A 6,248-nucleotide genomic window follows, 5' to 3' on the forward strand; every position below is an offset into this window, starting at 1 on the left:
GGTAAAATTCAAAACAGCTCAAATGATGTATAAAGCAAGAAATAATGTACTACCGGGGAATATACAGAATATGTTTTCCGACAGAGAGGGGGGTTATAATTTAAGAGGGGAGCTTAACCTAAAGCAACTTCTTGTACACACCACTAGAAAGAGTCAGTGTATCACAATCTGTGGGGTCAGATTATGGAATGGTTTGGATTTAGAACTCAAACAAAGCACTAATATAGCACAATTTAAGAGGATGTATAAAAAGGACATCATTAGCTGTTATAGAGTGGAGGAAGGGGTGGGTTGATTGTATTCATTAATTAACTTATTTAAAAAAATAAAATAAAAAAGCAAGTGGGTATGGGTACATATGGGTTATGTATAGAGCTATATGTATTAGATATATATATTATATAGAGATAAGATGTATATAGATAGGTATAGGTAGGTAGATAGATAGATAGATAGATAGATAGATAGATAGATAGATAGATAGATAGATAGATAGATAGATAGATAGAGATATCATATGATTTATATGATATGTTACATTTGTAATTGTTTATATGGATTATGAATGTTAAATAAGACAGGGGTAGGAGTAAATAAGTTTTGCTTCATCCTACTCCTTTTTGAACATGTTGGGGATGATCAATGATCGCATTTTAAATGTTTTTTGTTTATTTCATTTGTATTTTATTTCTATATTGTGGCTTTCATTGTTCTTGGTTCTTGTTTTATTTTATCTGTAAGTTCAAAATAAAGTTTATCAAATCAAAATCAAATCAAAAACTTAAGGGAGAAGCCATTGGACCAACAGACAAGACCTGTGAAAAAAGAGATAACACAGCAGCCGATCTACAAGCTCAGAAACACGTTGCTATCTGAAAAGTTGTGAGATTGTAGATCGGCTATTTTCACAATTTTGTCATATATTGCAAAAAATACTCTCTCCAAGAAGCATTTCATGTTACCTTTAACAGTTGCGCATGCATTAATTGATACCGTCATGTTTTGTGCGATACAATTGAGAAGTAGCCAGCAAGAGTTGAGGCTTGAACTGGCGACCTTGGATCCAGAGGCTGATGCTGAAGCGAGACGCCATTGGACCAACAGACCAGAACCAGTGAAAAAAGAATTCACACTAACACTAACACTAAGATCACTCGTTCACAAACCATTTAACAATAGAGAAATTGTATGTCTCCTCGAAACCGAAACCAGTGAAAGCAGCCGATCTACAAGCTCACAAAACGTTGCTATCTGAAAAGTTGTGAGATTGTAGATCGGCTATTTTCACAATGAAGTACGTCATACATTGAAAAAACATACTCTCAAATAAGCATTTCATGTTATCTTTACCGTTTGCACATGTATTCATTGATACAATCATGTTTTTTGCAATTCAACTTAAATGAGTCTGCATCAAGTGAGGCTTGAACCGGCAACCTTGCGGTCATGAGGCACTCACTTAAAGGTATCATGACATTCATTTTCACTTTTTTTATTTTCAATGTTTTATTTGGGGTTTTATGACCTCAATTACACCCAAAAAACCTGAACTTAAAACATTCAGTGGATTTTCTGTGGTCTGGGGTTTTCTGAATAATTAGGCTGAAAAGTAATCTGAGCTTGGCCCTTCGACAGTGAGGTCACTGTCGAATAATCCCGCCCACTCTCCTCCTTGCCCCTCCCCTCCCCTATCCTTTCCTTTGGGGGGGCGGAGCAGAGGCGATGATTGACAGGCAAAATCCCTCACCAGCGACACCCGCAGGCAAAGATTTCTTTTTTCATTGCAGTTGAAAAGGCTTTAGAAATGTGAGAGAAAAACACCTGCCATTGATCACTGGAATGGAATTTTCACTTAAAACTTTTTGTACACTTTTGAAGGACCAGGACAAAGACTTTGAATGTGGTGTAAAAGTGAATGTCATTAAACCTTTAAGGGAGAAGCCATTGGACCAACAGACAAAAACCTGTGAAAAAGGAGATCACACAGATGATACAGTTTCACGCAAATAGCTGAAAAATCCTGGGTTTAAGTGTTTTTCAAACTGCTCAAAATTGCGGACAATCTAAGGGCGGAGCTTACTGGTCAACGTGATACATGTGTTCCTCATGAGTCAAGGCACATGTGTAAGCAGGTTTAATGGGTGTCGGCCAAACGAGGCATGACTTTTGCCTGTTTAAAGTTTGCATTTTAAAAAAATCGCTATAGCGCCCCCCTTTGACCAATTGGAGTAAGATTGGTTTCAGTGGTATTTGGAATAACCCTCAACATTACCGCGAAGTTTCAAAGAAATGTGAGTCTGCATGTATGTGTTAGGGGCAGATGAATAATTGTCATAAAACTGCAATATTCATTGGCTCATTAAAGCTTCATTTTTTCACTTATGGAAAATCTTTGCTGCTTGTTTGTCGGCATAGGTCCAAAGTTCATGTGTAAAACGTTTTGTGCAGATTACTCAAAAATCCCAGGAGGAGATAGGTTTTAGCTGCTTTTCATATAATTCAAAATGGTGGGAGATCTAAAGGTCAGAGGTCAAAAGTCAGAGGGTTAAAGTTGTTCATCATGAGTAGACGCATGTGTGTATTGAAGTTTTATGGCTGTAGGTCAAACAGGGCATGAGTTGTACCTGTTCAAAGTTGGCATTTTCAATTGAGTGCTATAGCGCCATCTTTTGACGAAAGATTGTGAGATTTATTTCTTGATAGTTTTTCATGACCATCTACCATATGGCCGAGTTTCGTAAAAAGCGACAGCACGGTTCACCCAGAACTGCGAAAAGTGGCAGAAACAGAAGAATACAGGCAATATTAAAACAGGTCCAGAGCTGAGCTCTGGCCCCGTAACAAGGAACATACAAGGTAGCATGATATAATTAAAATGTTATGTACTGTGGTGTTAGAGTGTGTGTGTGTGTGTGTGTGTGTGTGTGTGTGTGTGTGTGTGTGTGTGTGTGTGTGTGTGTGTGTGTGTGTGTGTGTGTGTGTGTGTGCGTGCGTGCGTGCGTGCGTGCGTGCGTGCGTGCGTGCGTGCGTGCGTGCGTGCGTGCGTGCGTGTGCGCGCGCAGCGCGCGTGCGTGTGTGTGTGTGTGTATGTAGCATCATCATATAAACCAATATTCCCCCATAATGGACACCCAAACCAAATGAGAAAAGCAAACACACTCAACAGTATAATATGAAAGAGATTCTGAAGGGAACAAAGATAAGAGTTAATTAAGGAATTGGAACTGTGTTTAAACTAAAAGTGGGAATGAGATTATATCTCCATCATATTATGATGAACTAGAAAGGAGCACTCCACTGAGTGTGGTTTAGAGGCCCCTTTTATACACAATAAAAATGTGGGGTCGATCGGACTCATATTCATATACCACTCATATTTGTATTCATCATTTTTGCCATTTTTGGTTCAATAAGCCCCTCTTGCAAACAGAACTGATTATGAAAAGTCTGAATGTTACACATTTCTGACATGATCGACTTGTGATCAACATGAACGTGCATAGCGATTTGTGTGAGTTTTGGACAAAATCTGTACAAATGGCAACCCAAAGATGACATTGACATCATGACACAACTTCAAGCCTGGTGGACAATTAACAACAAACATAAGAACATAAGAGAACAAGCATAAGAACAGCATCAGACACAGTAGAAGGCAAAAGCGTCAAGGACCAGTCTTGAGCATGACATTTATCTCATTTTGATGATTTTATCTAAATGGCACAGTGCCATTGTGCCATTTACATAAAATGATTCAAATTAACACTGGGTATTTAAGGAATGACTAGTGTGATAACAAGGCTGTTACAAAAAAAACCTGTTAAATTAGTGTTAGAGTGCCCTTTTAGGATGTGCAGGAAACTGCCATCCTCCATGACAATAAGTTGGAACTCTTCTTTTTTTTTTACCATGGGAATCAATCAACCAATCAACCAATCAATCAATAACACTGGATAATATGTAGGGATGGGAACGGCTCAGTATTTTACGCATCGATGTGTCGATCGATTTTTCTTTTTTTCTTTGCTGCGCAGTTGAGAGGAGAGCAAACTGCGCTTTCCTTTACAACTCCAGCCTTCATGTTTTGAATTTGCATCAAAGCCCTAATGATAATAAAAATCAGACTTAATTTTTTTAAACTAGTGTGTCTATTAACACAGAACACTTGTTTAATCCGTAGGCTACAGCAGCCTATAACTAACGAGGCCTACGTTTGACAAATTAGGAAGAAGGACGTCAGACTCAGCTCTCTTTCCCGATGCCAAACAATAATAGTAACAACACAACACATTCAACCATATTTAGCTTTATGGCCTGGATATAAAGTTTTATAACATCTTACGGAGCGTTCCGTTACCTCAGCGAAAACGTGAATGCTCGCCCCAAAACATGGTCGCCCCGGATCAAATCCAGTGACCTGGGAACGGTTGCCACCAGGAACTCCTACACGTAACCTCAATAAAAATGGAGGCGAGTGTGTTTTGGGGCGATCGCTCCGGTTACCTCAGCGTACGTTCTCTCTCTCTCGTCGTGCTGTCATTGTTTGGTGACAGGGCACGGTGCATTCTGGAAATGCCATCAGCTCACGGAAGCCTTTCATCTTCTGCTATCATCTTGGCTGTAAGAAAACTAGTCAGCGTGCACACACTGTGCTTTATAGCAGCACAGACACACACACACACACACACACACACACACACACACACACACACACACACACACACACACACACACACACACACACACACACACACACACACACACACACACACACACACACACACACACACACAGTTCCCTCTCCCATTTGGAAAACATTTGGGGAACATATTATTATTATTATTATTATTATTATTATTATTATTATTTATCTTTACCAAATGGGTTCCGAGATTCACAATTCATCCCCTGGGACACGGGACTTGGAAATGCTGTTCCTTCTATCCTAGTGGCTACACAATTCACCTTTTTGTACAGTTGTAAACACATCAACACAGTGGTTCCCAACCCTTGGTTTAGAGACCAGAGCCAAGATCTATTCCTTTGTGTAAATAATGTTTACTCCCGACGACAGGTTATGCAGCCTGTGGTGCTGGCGAATTGGCTCGAAAGTACCAGCCTTAAGGGGAGGAACTCCACTCTAGGCTGAGCTAACCACAAGGGTATCCCAGTGAAGACTAGAAACAAAATACAAAGCAATAGCCTAGTCCCACAGGCTGAACAACCGCTTCTACACCAATACTATATTAAAAAAATCACACCCAGTGTGAAGTGAGCGGTGCCTTTGATGAGTTAATTTCATTAAGCCATACATGCACTAGAGGAACAATGTTAAATCCCTGTCCATTCATTTCAAGGCTGCTCAACAGCGGCACTTGAATGTAGCTCACCCAGCGGTACTCAGGCGGTACTACTGTATTTGATGTGTGGACGCTCAGACGCTGTTATTCAGGCGGTACTACTCTATTTGCGCTGATTAGAGCAATGGTCACCGAGTTATGAGCATTTGAAATGTTATACTTAAATGAGTTACTTTTTACTTACTTTAATTACTTTTAAGTATTTTGACTCCAAACAGGTAATTTTAAGTGTTTTTACGCAAGGTACTCAGTTTTAATTGTGTGTGTGTGTGTGTGTGTGTGTGTGTGTGTGTGTGTGTGTGTGTGTGTGTGTGTGTGTGTGCGCGTGCGCACGTGTGCTGAGCCAGCCTGTGTGTGTGTGTGTGTGTGTGTGCGTGTGCATGTCTTCAAGTGTCGCACGTGTTGCACTGTCTCCTGTTTGTGTTTAATTAGTGTAATGCTGCATTTGTATTGCAATCAGCTGCAGCTGTTGTTGCCGTGCTCATACAGACATACCTGCATGGACAAACACACTCGTCACTTGTTGTAGCGTCACAGTTTGTGAGACAAGACACTTACAGATCCAGTTCAATGACATTTTCAGTCATTTTATTTTGAAGTTTCAGTCTGAAACGTCGTCTCAATATGATCTCAACCAATCAGGCTATGGGACGTTGGAATCTCAATCACTGCAGCCCTGTGCAACAGGGTGAGTGTTTGTTTACGGCCAGTTGGCCAGTTAAGCACGTTTGCTTCTGTGGCTTATTTCGAACCTATAATGTTTTCAGATACATCTTAGTGTGCAGATTACGTTTAAATGAGTAATACACTGTCTGGAGGATGTCATCTTGAATGACATTCAAAACGGAGTAGCTCTGTAATTAAAATCAGCTGTGTTTGAAGAACGTG

This window comes from Gymnoscopelus braueri (assembly GCF_963280865.1).
Source record: "Gymnoscopelus braueri genome assembly, chromosome: 5".
Taxonomy (NCBI): domain Eukaryota; kingdom Metazoa; phylum Chordata; class Actinopteri; order Myctophiformes; family Myctophidae; genus Gymnoscopelus; species Gymnoscopelus braueri.